Source organism: Ovis aries, chromosome 3, assembly GCF_016772045.2.
Source record: "Ovis aries strain OAR_USU_Benz2616 breed Rambouillet chromosome 3, ARS-UI_Ramb_v3.0, whole genome shotgun sequence".
NCBI classification, from domain to species: Eukaryota; Metazoa; Chordata; class Mammalia; order Artiodactyla; family Bovidae; genus Ovis; species Ovis aries.
In genome coordinates this window covers 186,058,005-186,082,082 of record NC_056056.1, presented here as the reverse complement: position 1 = coordinate 186,082,082, position 24,078 = coordinate 186,058,005, and the positions used below count along the sequence as shown (strand labels likewise).

General features: G+C 38.5%; 1 non-coding gene across 1 annotated transcript; it reads right to left on the bottom strand.

The window, feature by feature from the left end:
• Positions 1–2,019: 2,019 nt before the first annotated feature.
• TRNAC-ACA (transfer RNA cysteine (anticodon ACA)) lies at positions 2,020–2,091 on the bottom strand. The gene has a single exon. It is a non-coding gene; the product is annotated as a tRNA-Cys (tRNA).
• Between the last annotated feature and the right edge of the window lie 21,987 nt (positions 2,092–24,078).

Below are 24,078 nucleotides of genomic sequence, written 5' to 3'. Positions count from 1 at the left end.
ATAAGCAAAAGACAAAATGTATATTCCACCCAAAGAAAATAGAGGAATTTCCCAATAAACTAAATGAAGAATAGTTCTCCACATGGTACAGAAACACCATGATCACTATTTAGAAAAGACAACCTGAATGAGATAGTATTTGTCACAGATATTTGCTGCTTTTGATTCCTGACATCTACTTCCCTTTCTTTTAATAAAAGTATCATGCAACTAGCAACTAGCCCTCAGGCAACCAAAATGCTTTGAAAGAAAATGACTCCATCCTCATCCTCCAATGAGGGTAACATTTCAGCCATAGTGACTGGTTCAGGAACAGACCTGTGACATAAATTGGTCAACTCATAATGAAGCCATTATTTATGTGCGATATTTGAATTTGCTTTTTTAAAAAAAAGCCTTTTATTGCTTTATTTCCACTAGAATAAAAAAATGAAGGTCTGAAAGTTACTCATAGCCATGTTATAACCACAAGGGGAGCTCTTGCTTAAGGATGGAACCAATACCAATAAATTCGATTTGGGAAGTTGAGAAAAAGAGGGAGAGAGGGAAAGAAAGAAAATACGTCCTGAGCACATAGTTTAGTCCTGATTAAACTCATTCCCTGGTCTTTTTTCAAGATCTAACCTTTTGTTGTTGTTGTTGTTATAATCCATTTGAGTCAGGATTTATTGCCTGTTTAGGAACATTCCTAACTGAAGCACAAGAGATCAAGAAATAGCCAGTAATAGAAATAGATAGCATTTATTGATTGCTTGCTTTGTGCCAGGCATGATACTAAGCTCTTTATGGGGACTATCTTAATTAAACATCAGAGCAGACCTACGTAATAAGTACTATTATTATCTCCACTTTATAAATGAGATAACTGAGTGACCCAGATGAAATAAATAATGTGACTTTCCTAAGTCACAGCTAGTGAAAAATTGAGCAATAATTTACACTGCTGCTGCTGCTGCTAAGTTACTTCAGTCGTGTCCGACTCTGTGCAACCCCATAGACAGCAGCCCACCAGGCTCCGCTGTCCCTGGGATTCTCCAGGCAAGAACACTGGAGTGGGTTGCCATTTCCTTCTCCAATAATTTACACTAAGTAAATCAAATTCCAAAGCTGTACTTAAACAGTAGACGGAGTTCCTTCTGAAAAAAATCTTTTACACAGGATGTAAGAATATAAACTGTGCTCACTCAGTCATGTCTGACTATTTGCCACCCTTTGGACTGTAGCCCGCCAAGCTCCTCTGACCATGGGGTTTTTAGGTAAGTATATTGGAATGGATTGCCATTTCCTCCTGCAGAGTATTTTCCTGACCCAGGGATGGAACCCACATCTCCTGCATTGCAGATGGGTTCTTTACTGCTGAGCCATCCAAAGAAGCCCAAGAACATAAATTAAGTAGAAATAAGTAAAGTGGAGCATGTAAGCTATGTAAGTCTTTTTTTTCTATTCCATTTGTTTGTTTTGCTTCTTCTTGCATAGTGCCAATTTGGAAGTTGAATCTCTTTATCATCTTTCATATTTATTATCTTTTTTATTAAAATGTTTATATTTATGTTTTTTCCAATTAATTATGGGAGTTTTTTTTTCAATTTTCTTTAAAGTGTTTCAATAATGTTTATTAGGCTTGTAAAATTTTTGTTGCTCTATAATGTTTTATGTTTGCTTCTTCCTTTTATTTCTTTTAATCTCTTATTCTTATTTACAGATGACATGATCACCCATGTACAAAAGTGCTGAGAAATCTGAGAAAAAGCTGCTTGCAGTAATAAGTGAGTTTACTAAAGTCAATGGATACAAAGTTGATATACATAAATCTAAAAATCAACATTAGGAAACTGAAATTTAAAAGCAATATTATTTGTAACATTATCAAACACTGTAAAGTGAAGTGAGTGAGTGAAGTCGCTCAGTTGTGTCCAACTCTTTGTGACCCATGGACTGTAGCCTACCAGGCTCCTCTGTCCATGGGATTTTTCTGGCAATAGTCCTGGAGTGGATTGCCATTTCCTTCTCCAGGAGATTTTCCCAACCCAGGGATCGAACCTGGGTCTTCTGCATTGTAGACAGATGCTTTACCATCTGAGCCACCAGGGAAGTCCAAATGTAACCTAAGTGAGAGTGAAGTCGCTCAGTCATGTCCGACTCTTTGTGACTCCATGGACTGTAGCCTACCAGGCTCCTCTGTCCATGGGATTTTCCAGGCAATAGTCCTGGAGTGGATTGCCGTTTCCTTCTCCACAAACACTATAAAAATAGATAAAAATTAAAGAAAATACAGTTGAGCCTTGAGCATGTATTTGAACTACATGAATCCATTTATATACAGACTATAAATAAATATTTCAGTACTATGTGATCCATGGTTGATTGAATCCATGCAGGCAGAACTGAGGATGTGAAGGGCCAACTGCTAAGTTATACTTGGGTTTTCTACCCATGTTGGGGTAGGGTGCAGCATCCCTTATTTCCCCATTGTTCAACAGTCAACTGTATGTGTAAGACTTGCATACTGAAGATTGGCATTGCTGACAGGAATTAAAGAAGCCTTCAAAAATGTAAGGATATGCTATATACGTGGATTAAAAGCTTTAATAGTGTAAGAAATCAGTTCTTCCTAAATTAGTCTGTATATGTAACAGAATTCCAAACAAAATTTCCAAGGGCTTTTTGGTAGAAATAATCCAACAAAATTAGAAAATTCACATTAACTAACTTTAATATTTACCATAAAGCTACAATAAATAACAAAGTGAAATCTGCCATATAGATGTAAATCATGTAATACAACAGAGTCCACAGATGAAACCACACGCACAGAACAAACGGATTTTCAACAGAAGTATCAAGGTATTCAATGAGGAAAAAGATAATCTTTTCAGCAGATTAAAAAGGATTGGTACATCCATTTAACCAAATGAATCTCAATCTAACCTTGTACCAAATTCAAAAAGCAATTTGATTTAGATCACACAACTTACGTGGGCTTCCCCAGTAGCTCAGCAGTAAAGAATCAGTCTGTAAAGCAGGAGATGAGGGTTCGATCCCTGGACTGGGAAGATCCCCTGGAGGAGGGCACAGCAAACCACTCCAGTATTCTTGCCTGGAGAATCCCATGGACAGAGAAGGCTGGCAGGCTATAGTCCATAGGGTTGCAAAGAGTCAGACAGAGCTGAAGCAACTGAGCACAAATGCTCACAGCTCATGTGAGAGCTAGTACTACAAAACTGCTAGAAAGAGACACAGGGGAAAAATCTTTGTGAACTTGGAATAGGCCAGATCAATCTTGGAATGGACTTCTTAAATAAATCACACACACATACACACACACATAAAAGAAAAAATTGATAAAATGTACTTTATTTAAATTAAAAACCATGCTCTTCAAATATTGCAGAAATGATGAGACAGTCCCAGATTGAGAGAAAATAATGCAATGCTCTCATCTGAAATTGGACTAGTATACAAAAAAATAAAGAACACATCATTCAATAACAAAAAGACAATAATAAAGATAAAAAACTCAATTTTTGATAGGCAAATATTTAAACAGATACTTCATCAAAGACATGAAGATGTAGCAAACAAATGTCTATTTTTAAAAAATCAGCATCATTTTTTGGGAAATTAGAACCACAATGAGGTATCATTAAAATGTCAAAAACTAAATAGACTGACAACACCAAGTGTTGACAAGAATGTGGAGCAACTACTCACACATTGCTGATGGAAATGCAACATGATAGTGACACTGTAAAACATAGTCTAGAAGCTTTTATAGTGTATATGTGAAACTCCAATAAAACACAGAAATTTATACCTAAGTATTTACCAGGAGGGAAAAAATGGACATGTCCACAAAATATAAGTGGCACATGGAGAAGAAAAAAAAAAAAAAACTGTAAATAGTCCAAATGCCAATCAAATATTAAATGGATAATTAAAGTATGGTATATTCATAAAATGAAACCCCACCATAAAAAGAAATGTACTAATATATGCACAACAACATGGATCATTCTCAAAAGCCTTATCCTAAGAAAGAGATGGGAATACCAGACCACCTAACCTGCCTCTTGAGAAATCTGTATGCAGGTCAGGATGCAACAGTTAGAACTGGACATGGAACAACAGACTGGTTCCAAATAAGAAAAGGAGTACGTCGAGGCTGTATATTGTCACCCTGCTTATTTAACTTATATGCAGAGTACATCATGAGAAACGCTGGACTGGAAGAAACACAAGATGGAATCAAGATTGCCGGGAGAAATATCAATAACCTCAGATATGCAGATGACACCACTCTTATGGCAGAAAGTGAAGAGGAACTAAAAGCCTCTTGATGAAAGTGAAAGAGGAGAGTGAAAAAGTTGGCTTAAAGCTCAACATTCAGAAAACAAAGATCATGGCATCTGGCCCCATCACTTCATGGCAAATGGATGGGGAAACAGTGGAAACAGTGTCAGACTTTTTATTTTTTTGGGCTCCAAAATCACTGCAGATGGTGACTGCAGCTATGAAATTAAAAGACGCTTACTCCTTGGAAGAAAAGTTATGACCAACCTAGATAGCGTATTCAAAAGTAGGGACGTTACTTTGCCAACAAAGGTCCGTCTAGTCAAGGCTATGGTTTCTCTAGTAGTCATGTATAGATGTGAGAGTTGGACTGTGAAGAAAGCTGAGCACTGAAGAATTGATGCTTTTGAAATGTGGTGTTGGAGAAGACTCTTGAGAGTCCCTTGGATTGCAAGGGGATCCAACCAGTCCATTCTGAAGGAGATCAGCCCTGGGATTTCTTTGGAAGGAATGATGCTAAAGCTTAAACTCCAGTACTTTGGCCACCTCATGCGAACAGTTGACTCATTGGAAAAGACTCTGATGCTGGGAAGGATTGGGGGCAGGAGGAGAAGGGGACGACAGAGGATGAGATGGCTGGATGGCATCACTGACTCGATGAACGTGAACCTGAGTGAACTCCGGGAGATGGTGATGGACAGGGAGGCCTGGCGTGCTGCGATTCATGGGGTGGCAAAGAGTCGGACACGACTGAGCGACTGAACTGAACTGAACTGACAAAACTCACCTGAGGTGACAGAAGCCAGACATAAAAGACTGCACATTATATAATTCCACTTATATATGAAAGGGTGGAAAGATAAATCTAGAGTGACAGAAAATAGATCAGTGATGGCCAAGGTCCTGGAATGAGGGGAAAAGATTTACTACAAACAAGCAGGAGAAAAATTTGGAGGACAATAGAAACATTTTATACATCATAATTAGTTGTAGTTGTTATTACACTGTTGTGTATATTTGTTAAAATTCATCAAATTTCATGTTAAAAATCACCGGATTTTATTGCATGTAAATTATATCTAAAAAGGTTAATTTTTATCAAAAAGGCTCTCATCTGTACATCATAAACATCAGACACGTAAAGATGCTGATTATTTTAAATGACTATTGTAATCTTCAGACAAACAAAAGAAATATTTTGGTGGATTAGGAGGACACTGAGCTCAACTCCTCGGATGAACACACCAAAAATACAACTACACATGGAGCAATTCTCACTGAAAACAACTTGGACCAGCAGAAAGGCTCCTGTACAACCAAGGCGGGCTTCTCTTGTGGCTCAGCAGTAAAGAATTCACCTGCCAAAGCAAGAGACACAGGTTTGATCCCTGAGTCAGGAAGATCCCCTGGAGAAAGATATGGCAACCCACTTCAGTATTCTTGCCTGGAAAATCCCATGGACAAAGGAGCCTGGTGGGCTACAGTCCATAGGGTCAGACACACCTGAGCATGCGCACACGACCAAGGCTGTAAAGACAAGAAGGAAGGAGAGGTGATCTTGTCAGGATCTGCACCCCTAGAAGGGGACACAGAAGAGCAGGGGGACTTCACAGGCTCTGTGATCTTCCCAGGAGAGTGAAAAATTTGAAACTTATATTGGTCACCCTGGCCCTGGAGTCTGACACCAGGAAGATTATTTCCCTTTGAAAACCAGTGGGACTTACTGGAGGAAACCAAGGTTTTGCCCTTAAAGAGTGAATACACACACCTGTTTACTCCTGGTCGCAGCATGGATTGAAAACTGCTTGGGGCTTTGGCCAGGAACATCCAGTTTGCATCCCAGCCCACACTAGACACTAGCTCCAGCCCCCACTGAGCTAGTGCTGCTCTCTACTGGGGCACAGGCTGCTGTTGCCCACACTTAGAAGAATGCACTTAGCTCAGTCCTGACCCTGCCTCTGACAAGGGTAGAAGAACGCACTGCCAACACGCATGTCTCTGCCCACATATAGAAGGAGTGAAATTAGCTGTAAAGACAGGGACTGGCATTGCCAGAAGGACATAACAAAGTTATTAGTGAACCACCAGTTCCTCTTGGCCTGACCAAACCTCTAACCAGTGTACCCTCAACAGGGAAAAAGTGAGACCAGAACAGAAATGTAGCCCCAAGCTGTCAGACCTCCACCACTACCTTACCAAAGCAAAGATAGCCATTGCAAACACAGGAGTAAACTGATTCCTTCAAGGCATCTGCTGGAACAGATCTGGGCCTTGATCCCAGCCCTGACTGTTAATAAGCACAGGAGAAACCCTAAGTCATACCTGGTTCTGACTCTAGCTCCTCCATCTCTAATCCTACCTTCCACCATGGTGGAGGCTGCCAGCATATCTCAGGGGAAGGCATGACCCTGGATCACTTCAGATCCACCTCTCCTATCAAAGCCCTTAGATACTTGAAGGCCACACACAGATGCTCCCAGACAAAGACAAGATAGGTAACTGCTTCACCTAATTTAATAAAGACAAAGTTGAACAGAATGACAAGGCTGAGGAACATGTTTCAAACAAAACAATAAGGAAAAAAACGTTAAGAAACCTAGTGAAACAGATAAAAAATTTACCAGCTGAAAGTTCAAACCATTAGTAATACATATGCTAACTGAAATTGGGGAAAGTATATATAAATACAGTGAGAATTCTTTTAAATGACTAGAAAATATTAAAAAAGAAACATTCAAAGCTGAAGAATACAATAACTGAAATGAAAAATATATTAGAACTAAGAAAAGAGTAGGTGATAGAGAAAAATGTGCAAGTAATCTAGAAGGTAAAATAATGGAAATCAACTAATCAGAACAATAAAAAGAAAAAAGAATTTGAAAAATGAGGATAGTTAAAGGGACCTATACAACATCAATCATACTAACATTTACTTTAAGGGTTCCAGAAGGAAAGAGAAAGAAAGGGGTTGAAGACTTATTTAACAAAAGCATGACTGAAAAATCCTCAAAGCTGAAGAAAGAAGCAGATTTCCAGATACAGGAAGCACAGAGAGTCCCAAACAAGATGAACCCAAAGAGAGCCATATTAAGACACATTCTAATACTAAAAGTGTAAAAGTTAAAGACAGAATTTTAAAGTTAGAGAGAAAAACAAAGATTCACATACAAGGGAACCCACATTAGGCTATCAGTTGATTTCTCTGAAGAAATTTTACATGTCAGAAAAGAATGGCATAGTTTATTTAAAATGCTGAAAGGGAAATACCTATAATCTTGTAAGTTCTACCCAGCATGGTTAGCCTTTAGAAATGAAAATGAGATAAAGAGATTCTCAGACAAAAATAAATAAATAAATACACTGACTTTTAAGAAGTGTTCAAAAATCTTCTTTAAGTGAAAAAGAAAAAGGCTACAAAAAATGTACGAACTTATAGGAAAGGAAAAATTCCACTAGTAAAGGCAAATATATAGTAGAGGCTGAGGATTTACCACTTGAATAGCTAGTACAAATTTAAAAAACAAAAACTGTAAAGTCAGCTATGACTGTACGAAACAGTTAAGGACTGGACATGAAGACATAAAATATAACATCAAGAACACAAAATATGAGGGATGGGAGTAAAAATGTAGATCATGTTTAATGCAGAATTATTCACAACAAATAAGGTATGGGAATGACTTAATTGTCATGGATGGATAAAATGTGATACACACACACACACAAAATAAGATATTACTCAGCTTTTAAAAAGGAGAAAATCTTACCGTTTGCAACAATATAGATGGATGACCCTGGAAGATATTGAGGTAAGTGTCTTTCAGACACAGGAAGAAAAATATCACCTTAACTCATTATTGTGGAAGCGTTTTGAAAAATGGAAAGTCAAATTTAACTAGCACAGAGTAGAATAGTGTTTACCAGAGGCTCCACCTCTGAATCGAGTTGGAAGTAAAGAGCAGACACTATTATTTAAATTTTCAGTCAAGATGAATAGTTTTCTGAGGCATAATATACACCACGTTATCGATAATGTTATGGTTAATGATAATGTTATTACATACTTTAAATTCACTAGAATAGATCTCAAGAATTCTCACCACAAGTAAAGATATTAATTGTATAAATATGCTAATTGGCTTCTTTATGATAATCTTTCAATGTACACATACGTAAAAATAATACACTGTTTACCTTCAGTTCAGTTCTGTCGCTCAATCGTGTCCAACTCTTTGCGACCCCATGAATCGTAGCATGCCAAGCCTCCCTGTCCATCACCAACTCCCGGAGTTTACCCAAATTCATTTGCATTGAGTTAGTGATGCCATCCAGCCATCTCATCTTCTGTTGTCCCCTTCTCCTCCTACCCCTAATCCCTCCCAGCATCAGGGTCTTTTCCAATGAGTCAACTCTTCACATCAGGTGGCCAAAGTATTGGAGTTTCAGCTTCACCATCAGTCCTTCCAATGAACCACCTAGGACTGGTCTCCATTAGGTTGGACTGGTTGGATCTCCTTGCAGTCCAAGGGATTCTCAAGAGTCTTCTCCAACACAATTCAAAAGCGTCAGTTCTTTGGCGCTCAGCTTTCTTCACAGTCCAACTCTCACATCCGTACATGACCACAGGAAAAATCATAGCCTTGACTAGATGGACCTTTGTTGGCAAAGTAATGTCTCTGCTTTCTAATATGTTGTCTAGGTTGGTCATAACTTTTCTTCCAAGGAGTAAGCATCTTTTAATTTCATGGTTGCAATCACCATCTGCAGTGATTTTGGAGCCCCAAAAAATAAAGTCTGACACTGTTTCCACTGTTTCCCCATCTATTTCCCAGGAAGTGATGGGACCAGATGCCATGATCTTCATCTTCTGAATGTTGAGCTTTAAGCCACCTTTTTCACTGTCCTCTTTTATTTTTATCAAGAGGCTTTTTATAGTTCCTCTTCACTTTCTGCCATAAGGGTGGTGTCATCTGCATATCTGAGGTTATTAATATTTTTCCTGGCAATCTTGATTCCATCTTGTGCTTCTTCCAGCCCAGTGTTTCTCATGATGTACTCAGCATATAAGTTAAATAAGCAGTGTGACAATATACAGCCTTGTCGTACTCCTTTCCCTATTTGGAACAAGTCTGTTGTTCCATGTCCAGTTCTAACTGTTGCTTCCTGACCTGCATATAGGTTTCTCAAGAGGCAGGTCAGATGGTCTGGTATTCCCATCTCTCTCAGAGTTTTCCACAGTTTATTGTGATCCACACAGTCAAAGGCTTTGGCATAGTCAATAAAGCAGAAATAGATGTTTTTCTGGAACTCTCTTGCTTTTTCAATGATCCAGTAGATGTTGGCAATTTGATCTCTGGTTCCTCTGCCTTTTCTAAAACTAGCTTGAACATCTATAAGTTCATCGTTCATGTATTGCTGAAGCCTGGCTTGGAAAATTTTGAGCATTACTTTACTAGCATGTGAGATGAGTGCAGTTGTGCCGTAGTTTGAGCATTCCTTGGCACTGCCGTTTTTTGGGATTGGAATGAAAACTGACCTTTTCCAGTCCTGTGGCCACTGCTCAGTTTTCCAAATTTGATGGCATATTGAGTGCAGCACTTTCACAGCATCATCTTTTAGGATTTGAAATAGCTCAACTGGAATTCTATCACCTCCACTAGCTTTGTTCGTGTGATGCTTCCTAAGGCCCACTTGACTTCACATTCCAGGATGTCTAGCTCTAGATGAGTGAACACACCACTGTGATTATCTGGATTGTGAAGATCTTTTTTTTACAGTTCTTCTGTGTATTTTTGCCACCTCTTCTTAATATCTTCTGCTTCTGTTAGGTCCATACCATTTCTGTCCTTTACTGAGCCCATCTTTGAATGAAATGTTCCCTTGGCATCTCTAATTTTCTTGAAGAGACCTCTAGTCTTTCCCATTCTATTGTTTTCCTCTATTTCTTTGCATTGATCACTGAGGAGGGCTTTCTTATAAACATACATAATTTTTATTTGTCAATCATGCCTTGATATAGCTGGAGAAAAATCAGTGAAATGTTCATGAATCAACTTATTTCATAATAGAATTTGTTGCCACAAGAAGGAAAATTCACATGGTGGTCAAGAATAATATCAGTGTGCAAAATTACAGTGAGTAAAATTCTTGGATAAGATACAGTGTGAGAAATTTAAAAGGTTCAGTTTTCCAGTAGTATGAGTCAACTTTTTGATAACCTGTCAAATGAATCTCAAAAGATCTTCTGTAATAGACTAAAGAACAACAGCTTCATTATCCAATTTGATATCAACAGACTTAATCAATAAAAGTCATTGTATATAACATTTGTAAAAATTACATATGCTGGCGAAATTCAAGAAATTATATCTGCTCCAAGAGCTGCCCCAAACAATCAAAGCCTTAAATATATTTCATTTTTTGTCATCATACCTAGCTAAGAAATATTCTGCTGGTATTTGACAATTATGTTCATTAAAGGTTTCACCTCTCTTGTGAAATAGGGAGAAATGTGAACTTTGTCCCATTTCTTTTATTCATAGAGGGATTCTAGTGTCAAATATTCTTCGAAATGAAATGAAAAATTATCTGGAAGATACTAAATGGTTAGACTCATTAAAGAAAGATCAGTTTCCTTGAGGAAAAAAAAAAAACAGTATGAAAATCTAAACTAAGAACACATAAAAATCTGCCACACACAGAAATCCGTTGGCTTAAATTATGAAGTGCTCCTAGTAAGTTGTTTGACTTAAAAGATGCATTTCAGAAGCAATTTCTGGAAGCTAGTAGTATAGATTTTGGAGCATGCCTGCTAGATGGGGAATAGCTCCAGAAACAAAGCTCACTGGAAAACATTTTTATCATGACAACCAGTTGAACAAGTCCCTGCAAAGCCTGGAGAAAATGTTTCAACTTAACATGACACAATTCTTGGACTTAAAAAAATATGTCTTTGAGAAAATCATGTTGCAAAATGAAATCTTTACATATTTCCACTGCTGCTTGGACTTGAAAGTAAGAAAAGATATCAAGTTTCAAGTATTGTTGAAAACCAGCCAGAACAACTGAAGATTAGAAGAGAACGAAATTTTCAACTGTTTTCTCTGAATCTTCTGTACAGCCTGAAAATGTGACTGTGACAGAATTAAAAATACCTTTATGAGCTACATTTAATATAAAGTTTATCAATCTGCTCCTGGACATAATCTGGATTTTTGTGTACAAAGAGTATCACACAAATCATAGGAAAGCAATGTATGCTTTGCTACAGTTTTTAGTTACTTAACATGTATGATCAAACCTTTTCTTGTTCCATTAAGAATTAGAATAAAAATAGAAATTTCATTTCAGTTAAAAATGAAATGTGTGTGCATACTTATCTCAAGTGTAACCAAGAACTGAGTATTCGTGTAGTAAAAATCAAGGTTAGTTTTGACAATAAACAGGTGAATTTCATTCTTCACTTTTAATGTCAAGAATAGTACCTTTATGTATACACATTTCTATAAAAACTACCTAGTAGCTCAGGGCTACAAGGGAGCTTCCCTGGCTTCCATGGTTCTTCCCCGGCTACCAGGTTCTTACCAGGCTCAGCTGGTAAAGAATCTGGCTTTAATGCAGGAGACCACAATTCAATTCCTGGTTTAGGAACATCCTCTGGAGAAGGGATAGGATACCCACTCCAGTATTCTTGGACGTCCCTGGTGACTGAGATGATAAAGAATCTGCCTGCAATACAGGAGACCTGGGTTCCATCCCTGAGTTGGGAAGATCCCCTGGAGAAGGGAATGACTACACACTCCAGTATTCTGGCCTGGAGAATTCCATGGACTATATAGTCCGTGGGGTTGCAAAGAGGTGGACATAACTCAGCAACTTTCACTTTCACTACTTCAGTTCAGTTCAGTTGCTCAGTCGTGTCCAACTCTTTGCAACCCCATGAATCGCAGCACACCAGGCCTCCCTGTCCATCACCAACTCCCAGAGTTCACTCAAACTCATGTCCGTTGAGTTGGTGTTGCCATCTAGCCATCTCATCCTCTGTCTTCCCCTTCTCATTCTGCCCCCAATCCCTCCCAGCATCAGGGTCTTTTCTAATGAGTCAACTCTTCACATGAGGTGGCCAAAGTACTGGAGTTTCAGCTTGAGCATCATTGCTTCCAAAGAATACCCAGGACTGATCTCCTTTAGGATGGACTGGTTGGATCTCCTTGCAGTCCAAGGGACTCTCAAGAGTCTTCTCCAACACCACAGTTCAAAAGCGTCGATTCTTTGGCACTCAGCTTTCTTCACAGTCCAACTCTCACATCCATACATGACCACTGGACAAACCATAGACTTGATTAGACGGACCTTTGTTGACAAAGTAGTGTCTCTGCTTTTTAATGTGCTATCTAGATTGGTCATAACTTTCCTTCCAAGGAGTAAGCATCTTTTAATTTCATGGCTGCAATCACCATCTGCAGTGATTTTGGAGCCCAAAAAAATAAAGTCTGACACTGTTTCCACTGTTTCCCCATCTATTTCCCATGAAGTGATGGGACCGGATGCCATGATCTTCATTTTCTGAATGTTGAGCTTCAAGCCACCTTTTTCACTCTCCACTTTCACTTTCATCAAGGGGCTCTTTAGTTCCTCTTCACTTTCTGCCATAAGGGTGCTGTCATCTGCATATCTGAGGTGATTGATATTTCTCCCGGCAATCTTGATTCCAGTTTGTGTTTCTTCTAGCCTAGCATTTCTCATGATGTACTCTGCATATAAGTTAAATAAGCAGGGTGACAATATACAGCCTTGACATACTCATTTTCCTATTTGGAACCAGTCTGTTGTTCCATGTTCACTACTTAGAAACTTACAAAGAGCTGAGAAAAGAAGACAAGAAAAGCAGAGGTGAAAAGGAATGATATACCCATCTGAATTCAGAGTTCCAAAGAATAGCAGGAGTGATAAGAATTCTTCCTAAGTGAACAGTGCAAAGAAAGAGAGGAAACCAACACAATGGGGAAGACTAGAGCTCTTGTCAGGAAAATTCGAGATACCAAGGGAATATTTCATGCCATTATGGGCACAGTAAAGGACAGAAATGGTATGGGCCTAACAGAAACAGAGATATTAAGAAAAGGTGGCAAGAATACACAGAAGAACTATACAAAAAAGATCTTGAGGACCCAGATAACTGTGATGATGTGATCACTCACCTTGAGCCAGACATCCTGGAGTGTGACGTCAAATGGGCCTTGGGAAGCATCACTACAAAGAAATCTACTGCAGGTGATGGAATTCCAACTGAGGTATTTCAAGTCCTGAATGATGATGCTGTGAAGGTGCTGCACTCAATATGTCTGCAAATTTGGAAAACTCAGCAGTGGCCACAGGACTGGAAAAGGTCAGTATTCATTCCAATCCAAAAGAAAGGCAATGCCAAAGAATGATCAAACTACCACACAATTGCACTCATTCCACATGCTAGCAAAGTTATGCTCAAAATCCTCCAGCTAGGCTTCAACAGTACGTGAAGAGAGAACTTCCAGATGTACAACTGTATTTTGAAAAGGCAGAGGAGTCAAGAGATCAAGTTGCTGACATCCATTGGATCATAGAAAAAGTTAGAGAACTCCATAAAAATATCTCCTTCTACTTCATTGACTATGCTAAATCCTTTGAATATGTGGATCACAATAAACTGTGGAAAATTCTTGAAGGGATGGGAATACCAGACCACCTGACCTGCCTCCTGAGAAACCTGTATGCAGGTCAAGAAGCAACAGTTAGAACTGGACATGGAACAATGAACTGGTTCAAAATTGGGAAAGGAGTACATCAAGACTGTATATTGTCACCCTGCTTATTCAGCTTACATGCAGAGTACATCATGAGAAATGCTGGGCTAGATGAAGCACAAACTGAAATCAAGATTTCTGGGAGAAATATCAATAATCTCAGATACGTGGATGACACCACCCTTATGGCAGAAAGTGAAGAGAAACTAAAAGCCTCTTGATGAAAGTGAAAGTGGAGAGTGAAAATGCTGACTTAAAACTCAACATTCAAAGAAAGAAGATCATAGCAACTGGTCCCATCACTTCATGGCAAATAGATGGGGAAACAATGGAAACAGTGACAGAGTTTATCCTCCTGGGCTCCAACATTACTGTGGACAGTAACTGCAGCCATGAAATTAAAAGATGCTTGCTCCAAGAAGGAAAGCTATGACAAAGTCAAAAAGCAGAGACATTACTTTGCCAACAAAGGCCCATCTAGTCAAAGCTGTGATTTTTCCAGTATCCATTCAGTTATGTATGGATGTGAGAGTTAGACCCCAGAGAAGGCTGAGTGCCAAAGAATTGATGCTTTCAAACTGTGGTGTTTGAGAAGACTCTCAAGAGTTCCTTGGACTGTAAGGAGATCAAACCAGTCAATCCTAAAGGAAGTCAACCCTGAATACTCATTGGAAGGACTGATGCTGAAGCTGCAGCTCCAATACTTTGGCCACCTGATGCAAAGAGCCAACTCACTAGAAAAGACCCTGACGCTGGGAAAGATTGAAGCAGGATAAGAATGGTGTGACCGCAGATGAGATGGTTGGATGGCATCATTGACTCAATGGACATGAGTTTGAGCAAACTCCAGGAGGCTTGAAGGACAGGGAAATATGGTGTGCTGCAGTTATGAGGTCACAAATAGTCGGACATGACTGAGCAACTGAACTGAATTGATTTCTGTTAAAAAGATTAAAAGTGCTAGTATAATAATTTTGAAACACCTAGGTTTATGTGCTTGATCATGTAGGAAACTGTCTTTCAGTGTAAAAATAGTATAAAATTCTGTCTTGAGTTATATATACTTTCACTCACATAGGTTTAGCTTATGGCTTTAGTAGTTTTACTGTTTGACATTGTCAATAAATTTTAATGCTGTAAATGTGTGTCTGTTAGTTGCTCAGTCGCATCCGACTCTGTGACCCAATGGACTGTAGCCCACCATGCTCCTTTGTCCATGGGATTCTCCAGGCAAGAATACTGGAGAGGGTTGCCATTTCCTTATCCAATGCTCTAAATAGCATTAGTCAAAATAAATTAGTAATCATTGTTTAAAAGAAATCTAGCAGAACCATCTTTATAAAATTGCAATTTTAGTTTGGCTTAAGGCAGTAACTTACCACAGAATTATTAGATTTTCCTTGTGAACTTTTACTTTATAAAAATAAAAAAAGAGAGAGATTAATCATGGGAAATGTAAGCAAGGCTTTGTTACCTAGTTCTTTTTCAAGAATGGTTGGTTAAAATGTCAATTTTTTTTAATACAAAAAGAAAAAAAACTTTTACATATACCATTTATTACATATAGCAGATGGGGTTTGCCAGGTGGCTCAGTATGGTAAAGAATCCTCCTCCCAATGCAGGAGACACAGATTCAATCCCTGGGTTGGGAAGATCCCCTGGAGAAGGGAATGGCAGCCCTCTCCAATATTCTTGCCTGGGAAATTCCATGGACAGAGGAGCCTGGCGGGCTATAGTCCATGGGGCCACAAAGAGTCAGACATGGCTTAGCGACTAAACAACAACAACATATGCCAGATACCATACCTTATTAGTATGTTGCATGCTAAAAATGTTTTATAAATCTTACCCTGCTTGGGTGGGTAAAAAAATCAAGAAGAAAAAAATGACGTTTTCACTATCTATATTACTGACATGCATTAAAGCTGATGTTCTTTGTGCAGAGGGGAAAGTCACACCAAAAGAGTAAACTAAATCTTCAGCCAGAAGAAAGAGATCATGAGAAAAATAACATTCTTTACTCAATAGAGCATTTACAATTTTAATTGACTTCTTATATCTACAACTTACTAATCACATTAATGTACCATGAACTGTACATACAGTTTTTATGCAGGTGTTCCTGAGATCTGGTCATTACTGCAAGAATTCCTCAAAGGCATAAAAGACTAAAAGACTTCCCTAACAGAGACATTACTTTGCCGACTAAGGTCCATCTAGTCAAGGCTATGGTTTTTCCTGTGGTCATGTATGGATGTGAGAGTTGGACTGTGAAGAAGGCTGAACGCCAAAGAATTGATGCATTTGAACTGTGGTGTTGGAGAAGACTCTTGAGAGTCCCTTGGACTGCAAGGAGATCCAACAGTCCATTCTGAAGGAGATCAGCCCTGGGATTTCTTGGGAAGGAATGATGCTAAAGCTGAAACTCCAGTACTTTGGCCACCTCATGCGAAGAGTTGACTCATTGGAAAAGACTTTGATGCTGGGAGGGATTGGGGGCAGGAGGAGAAGGGGATGACAGAGGATGAGATGGCCGGATGGCATCACTGACTTGATGGACATGAGTATGACTGAACTCTGGGAGTTGGTGATAGACAGGGAGGCCTGGCGTGCTGCGATTCATGGGGTTGCAAAGAGTCGGACATGACTGAGCGACTGAACTGAACTGAACTGAACACAGAAACATCTGTTGGACACTACGTGGAATGCTTGCTCAAGGCAGTTCATGATTTCAACACTGAATTGTTTTGTTTGTTTTAAAGACATCATTTCTATTTTGAAACTAGGATTTTGGATGGATGTTTCTGTGGGGGAAAAAGGACCAAGATAAAATCAATACGAAACAAGAAATGAGAGTGAAAGTATTCAGTTTCATTCCAAGATCTGAGAAGTTGTGCCATGCCTAACAAGTGCACATATGCTATAAGAAAATAATTGAGTTACTGAAGAAGGAAATGCAATTATTTTTCCTTAAGAAAGCTGTGGTACATATACACAATGGAGTATTACTCAGCTGTTAAAAAGAATTCATTTGAATCAGTTCTGATGAGAGGGATGAAACTGGAGCCGATTATACAGAGTGAAGTAAGCCAGAAAGAAAAACACCAATACAGTATACTAACACATATATATGGAATTTAGAAAGATGGCAATGACGACCCTGTATGCAAGACAGGAAAAAAGACACAGCTGTGTATAACGGACTTTTGGACTCAGAGGGAGAGGGAGAGGGTGGGATGATTTGGGAGAATGGCATTCTAACATGTATACTATCATGTAAGAATTGAATCGCCAGTCTATGTCAGATGCAGGATACAGCATGCTTGGGGCTGGTGCATGGGGATGACCCACAGAGATGTTATGGGGAGGGAGGTGGGAGGGGGGATTCATGTTTGGGAACACATGTAAGAATTAAAGATTTTAAAATTAAAAAAATAAAAAACTAAAAAAGAAAAACAAAACAAAAACAAACAAACAAAAAACTTCAATAGAATTACCCACTGGGAAGTCTCAGAGTATTCATAAATTTTCTGGAGTGGAGTGCAACATTTTTAAATAATTATTATTCTATGTTAATTTCTATAATTTTTATATTTTTGCCACTGAACATAATAGTTCCTTTCATTGTGTTCTCTAGTTGGTTATGATATTTCATAAGCAAGTTATGTTTTTGTGTGTAAGTTTTTAAATCCAAATTCCCCACAAAGCTATTATCTTTTGCTATTAACTTCAGTTGCCTACTATGGATGTTCTAGACCTAAAACAATTTAATCTGCAAACAATGTTAATAAATAATGGCAATGATAGTAAGGTAGTAAGTATGAGTTATGTAAAGTTGTCCAACATTCTAATATTCTCTTCCTATTAGCATCCCACCTCGATTTGGAGAGCACTCCAAGTATATGCAATATTGCAATGTTGGTAGGAGAAGTCCTCCCACCAACTTAGAGCACGGTGACTGACCCTCTCCAGGGCTTTGCATCTTGAGCCTGTCACTTGGCAGTGTGCTCACTGTTAGAGATGATAATCACGGTGACCAAGGCAGCCTTTGTAGATGAATTGCACTAGGACTACTTCGGACCAGATACCTGCCTGGTATCTCTGCTTCCGCAACTTTGGGGCTTTGTCTAATCCTGTTGTTTCTAATTCTGGTCCTCTAGCCTGTCAACAAATCTGTAAGCCTCCGAAGAATTTTCTAACCAACTTCCTTTTTGCTCAAATTAAGTAGAGTTTTAATTAAAGTAATTTTCATTCTTAATTATTCCTTGGTTTTAATAAGGCTATTTGTAATGTGCAAACTCAGTTGCTCAGTAGGGTCTAGCTCTTTGTGACCCCACGGACTGTAGCCTGCCAGACTCCATTGTCCATGGGATTATTCCAGCAAGAATACTGGAGTGAGTTGCCATTTCTTCCTCCAGGCTATGTGTAGTAATTCAATCTTAAATATTATTTTAGTTATTGACCTATAGCAAATATTCTTTTTTGGATTAAGGAAATTAACTTTAAATTCTGTTTACTATTTAAAAGTTTTTAAACAAAGAATGGAGTTTGAATTTTTGTCATACTTTTTAAGCATCTACCAAAAAGATGGTTTTGTGAGTTGACCTACAAATGTGACATATCATAGTAATGATTTTCTTACATTGAACCATTTCTAGAATAAAGTCTACTTGATCATGATGGACTATTCCTTTACTTTACCTTCATTTGCTGAGCATTTAACCCTATACATTTACACTCATAAGTAAGATATCCCATTGTGGGCCATCTTTGTTAGTTTTTGGTACCAGATTTATATTCAGTTTAATTGGTTCATATTTTCATCTTTTTCTGTAATATAGATTATATGACACTGCTGCTAAATCACTTCAGTCGTGTCCAACTCTGTGCAACCCCATAGACGGCAGCCCACCAGGCTCCCCTGCCCCTGGGATTCTCCAGGCAAGAACACTGGAGTGGGTTGCCATTTCCTTCTCCAATGCATGAAAGTGAAAAATGAAAGCGAAGTCCCTCAGTAGTGTCCGACTCTCAGCGACTCCATGGACTGCAGCCCACCAGGCTCCTCCATCCATGGGATTTTCCAAGCAAGAGTACTGGAGTGGGGTGCCATTATATTACACATATATTCTTTAAGAGTTGAAGTTAATAATAACACCATAAGGCCCTCAAGCAATTATTGAAGATAAACCTTTCACCACAGACAAAATAGTCAAAGATCTTACAAGACTGAGGTTTTTTTATAAGATTTAATTATATTTTATATAAGGTCTATTTTAATTATAAGTGGAAAATTCTTACTATTTTCTAAAACTAAAAATGTAAGTATGCTTAAGCAATATAATTAAACTCTTCTGATTCTAGATATAAAAAATAAATGTTTCATATTTAGATCATAAGCAAACAATCCAATCTCTATGTCTACCTGTTGATAGGTTACCCCAGTTAAAGCTTAGAAATCTTAAAGAACTTTCTTATTTCATGTATTAAGATTATAAATCTCCACAAGAACCTTCTACCTATTTCTTGGTACTGTGAGTATAAAATGGAAAGCTAGTTTATTTGTTGCTTAAAAAATACAATTATTTGTACCGCTTCTGCTTTCAGTCAGTTCAGTCACTCAGTTGTGTCCAACTCTTTGCTACCTCATGGACTGTAGCACGCCAGGCCTCCCTGTCCAGCTCCAACTCCTGGGGTTTACCCATACTCATGTCCATGGAGTCAGTGAAGCCATCCAACCATCTCATCCTCTGTCTTCCCCTTCTCCTCCTGCCTTCAATCTTTCCCAGCATCAGGGTCTTTTCAAATGAGTCAGTTCTTCGCATCAGGTGGCCAAAGTATTGGAGCTTCAGCTTCAGCATCAGTCCTTCCAATGAACACTCAGGACTGATCTCTTTTAGGATGGACTGGTTTGATCTCCTTGCAGTCCAAGGGACTCTCAAGAGTCTTCTCCAATACCACAGTTCAAGAGCATCGTCTTCAGTGCTCTGCTTTCTTAATACTCCAGCTCTCACATTTACACATGACTATTAGAAAAACCATAGCTTTGATAAGACGGACGTTTGTTGGCAAAGTAATGTCTCTGCTTTTTAATATGCTGTCTAGGTTGATCACTCCGATATTCTTGCCTGGAGAATCCCAGGGACGGAGGAAACTGGTGGGCTGCTGTCTATGGGGTCGCACAGAGTTGGACATGACTGACATCTGCTGGATCATGGAAAAAGCAAGAGAGTTCCAGAAAAATATCTATTTCTGCTTTATTGACTATGCCAAAGCCTTTGACTGTGTGGATCAAAATAAACTGTGGAAAATTCTGACAGAGATGGGAATTCTAGACCACTTGACCTGCCTCTTGAGAAATCTGTATGCAGGTCAGGAAGCAACACTTAGAACTGGACATGGAACAACAGACTGGTTTCAAATAGGAAAAGGAGTACTTCAAGGCTGTATATTGTCACCCTGCTTATTTAATTTATATGCAGAGTACATCATGAGAAACGCTGGACTGGAAGAAACACAAGCTGGAATCAAGATTGCCAGGAGAAATATCAATCACCTCAGATATGCAGATGACACCACCCTTGTGGCAGAAAGTGAAGAGGAACTAAAAAGCCTCCTGAGGAAAGTGAAAGTGGAGAGTGAAAAAGTTGGCTTAAAGCTCAACACTCAGAAAACAAAGATCATGGTCCGGTCCCATCACTTCATGGCAAATAGATGGGGAAACAGTGGAAACAGTGTCAGACTTTATTTTTGGGGGTTCCAAAATCACTGCAGATGGTGACTGCAGCCATGAAATTAAAAGAAGCTTATTCCTTGGAAGAAAAGTTATGACCAACCTAGGTAGTATATTCAAAAGCAGAAACATTACTTTGCTGACTAAGGTCCATCTAGTCAAGGCTATGGTTTTTCCTGTGGTCATGTATGGATGTGAGAGTTGGACTGTGAAGATGGGTGAGCGCCGAAGAATTGATGCTTTTGAACTGTGGTGTTGGAGAAGACTCTTGAGAGTCCCTTAGACTGCAAGGAGAGCCAACCAATCCATTCTGAAGATCAGCCCTGGGATTTCTTTGGAAGGAATGATGCTAAAGCTGAAAATCCAGTACTTTGGCCACCTCATGCAAAGAGTTAACTCATTGGAAAAGACTCTGATGCTGGGAGGGATTGGGGCAGGAGAAGAAGGGGACGACAGAGGATGAGATGGCTGGATGGTATCACCTACTCAATGGACGTGAGTTTGAGTGAACTCCGGGAGTTGGTGATGGACAGGGAGGCCTGGCATGCTGCAATTCATAGGGTGGCAAAGGATCGGACACGACTGAGCGACTGAACTGAACTGATTGTATCCAAAAGTTTGATTTCACTATAGCATAATTTTTTTGCCAAGTTTCCATGTCACTCTCTCCATACATCTCACCCTCTCCTCCCCTTTTCCCATGTCCATAAGCCTGTTCTCTATGCCTGCTTCTCCATTGCTGCCCTGCAAATAAATTCTTCAGTACCATCTTTCTAGATTCTGTATATATGTTAGTATACGATATTTATCTTTCACTTTCTGACTTACTTCACTTTTTATAATAGGCTCTAGGTTCATCCAGTTCATTAGAACTGACTCAAATGTGCTCATGTTTATAACTGAGTAGTATTCCATTGTGTATATGTACCACAACTTCTTTATCCATTCATCTGTTGATGGACATCTAGGTTGCTTCTGCGTTCTAGCTATTGCAAATAGTGCTGCAATGGGATACTCATGTCTTTTTCAGTTTTGGATTCCTCAGTGTATATGCCTAGGAGTGGGATTGCTGGGTCATATGGTGGTTTTATTCCTAGTTTTTTAAGGAATCTCCATACCATCTTCCATGTGGCTTTATCAATGTACATTCCCACCAACAATGCAAAGAGGGTTACCTTTTCTCCACATCCTCTGCAGCATTTATTGTCTGTAGATTTTTGATATTGGCCATTCTGACCATTGTGACATGAAATCTCATTGTAGTTTTGATTTGCTTTTCTCTAGTAGTGAGCAATGTAAAGCATCTTTTCATGTGTTTGTTAACCAACTGTGGAGAAATGTCTGTATAGGTCTTTTTTCCACTTTTTGATTGGGTTGTTTGTTTTTCTTATATTGAGTCATATGAGCTGCTTATATATTTTGGAAATTAATCCTTTGTCAGCTGTTTCATTTGCTACTATTTTCTCCCATTCTGAGAGTTGTCTTTCACTTTCCTTGTAGTTTTCTTTGCTGTGCAAAAGTTTTTAAGTTTAATAAGGTCCCACTTGTTTATATTTGCTTTTATTTCCATTACTCTAGGAGGTGGGTCATAGAGGATCTTGCTTTGACTTATGTCATTGAATGTTCTGCCTATGTTTTCCTCTAAGAGTTTTATAGTTTCTGGTCTTGCATTTAGGTTTTTAATCCATTTTGAGTTTACCCTTGTGTGTGGTGTTAGGAAGTGTTCTAATTTCATTCTTATACATGTAGCTGTCTGGTTTTCCTAGCACCACTTATTGAAGAGGCTGTCTTTGCCCCATTGTATGTTCTTTCCTCCTTTGTCAAAAATAAGGCACTCATAGGAGCATGGGTTTATTTCTGGGTTTTCTATCTTGTTCCATTGGCCTATATTTCTGTTTTTGTGCCAGTGCCATATTGTCTTGATGACTGTAGCTTTGTAGTATAATCTGAAGTCAAGAAGGTGGATTCCTCCAGTTCCATTTTCCTTTCTCAAGACTGCTTTGCTCTGGAGCCTTTTGTTTCCATATGCATTGTGAAATTTTTTGTTCTAGTTCTGTGAAAAATGCCATTGGTAATTTGATAGGGATTGCATTGAATCTGTAGATTGTATTTGATATTATAATCATTTTCACAATATTGATTCTTTCTACCCAGGAACATAGAATATCTCTCCAACTGTTTATGTCATCTTTCATCAGTGTCTTATAATTTTCTGTATACAGTTCTTTTGTCCCCTTGGGTAAGTTTATTCCTAGATATTTTATTCTTTTTGTTGCAATGGTGATTGGGATTGACTCCTTAATTTCTCTTTCTGATTTTTCATTGCTAGTATACGGAAATGCAAGTGTTTTATGTGTATTGATTTTGTATCCTGCAACTTTGCCAAATCACTGATTAGCTCTAGTAATTTTCTGATAGTATCTTTAGAGTTTTCTGTGTATAGTATCATATCATCTGCAAACACTGAAAGCTTTACTTCTTTTCTGATATGGATTCTTTCCATTTCTTCTCTGATTGCTGTAGCTAGGACTCCCAAAACTACTTTGAGTAGCAGTGGTGAAAGTGGATACCCTTGTCTTGTTCCTGATCTTAGGAGAAATGTTTTCAGTTTTTCACCATTGAGAATAATGTTTGCTGTGGGCTTATCATATATAGCCTTTACTATGTTAAGGTAGGTTCCTTCTATGCCCATTTTTTGAAGAGTTTTAATCATAAATGGGTGCTGAATTTTGTCAAAGTCTTCTTTTGCATCCACCAAAATTATCATATGGTTTTTATCTTTCAATTTGTTAATATGGTGTATCACATTGATTGATTTGCTTATATTGAAGAATCCTTGCATCCCTGGAATACCCATCTTGATCATGGTACAAGAACTTTTTAATGTGTTGTTGAATTCTGTTTGCTAAAATTTTATAAAGGATTTTTGCATCTATGTTCATCAGTGATGCTGGTCTGTAGTTTTCTTTTTTGTGTTGTCTTTGTCTGGTTTTGATATCAGAGTGATGGTGGCCTTATAGAATGAGTTTGGAAGTGTTCCTTCCCCTGCAATTTTTTGAAACAGTTTCAGGATAGGCATTAGCTCTTCTCTAAATGTTTGGTAGAATTCACCTGTGAAGCCATCTGGTCCTGGGCTTTTGTTTGTTGGGAGATTTTTTATAACAGATTTGACTTCAGTTCTTGTCATTGGGGTTGTTCATAATTTCTATTTCTTCCTGGTTCAGTCTTGGAAGATTAAACTTCCAAAGTAGAGGATTAGTACTCCAACTTTCTTTT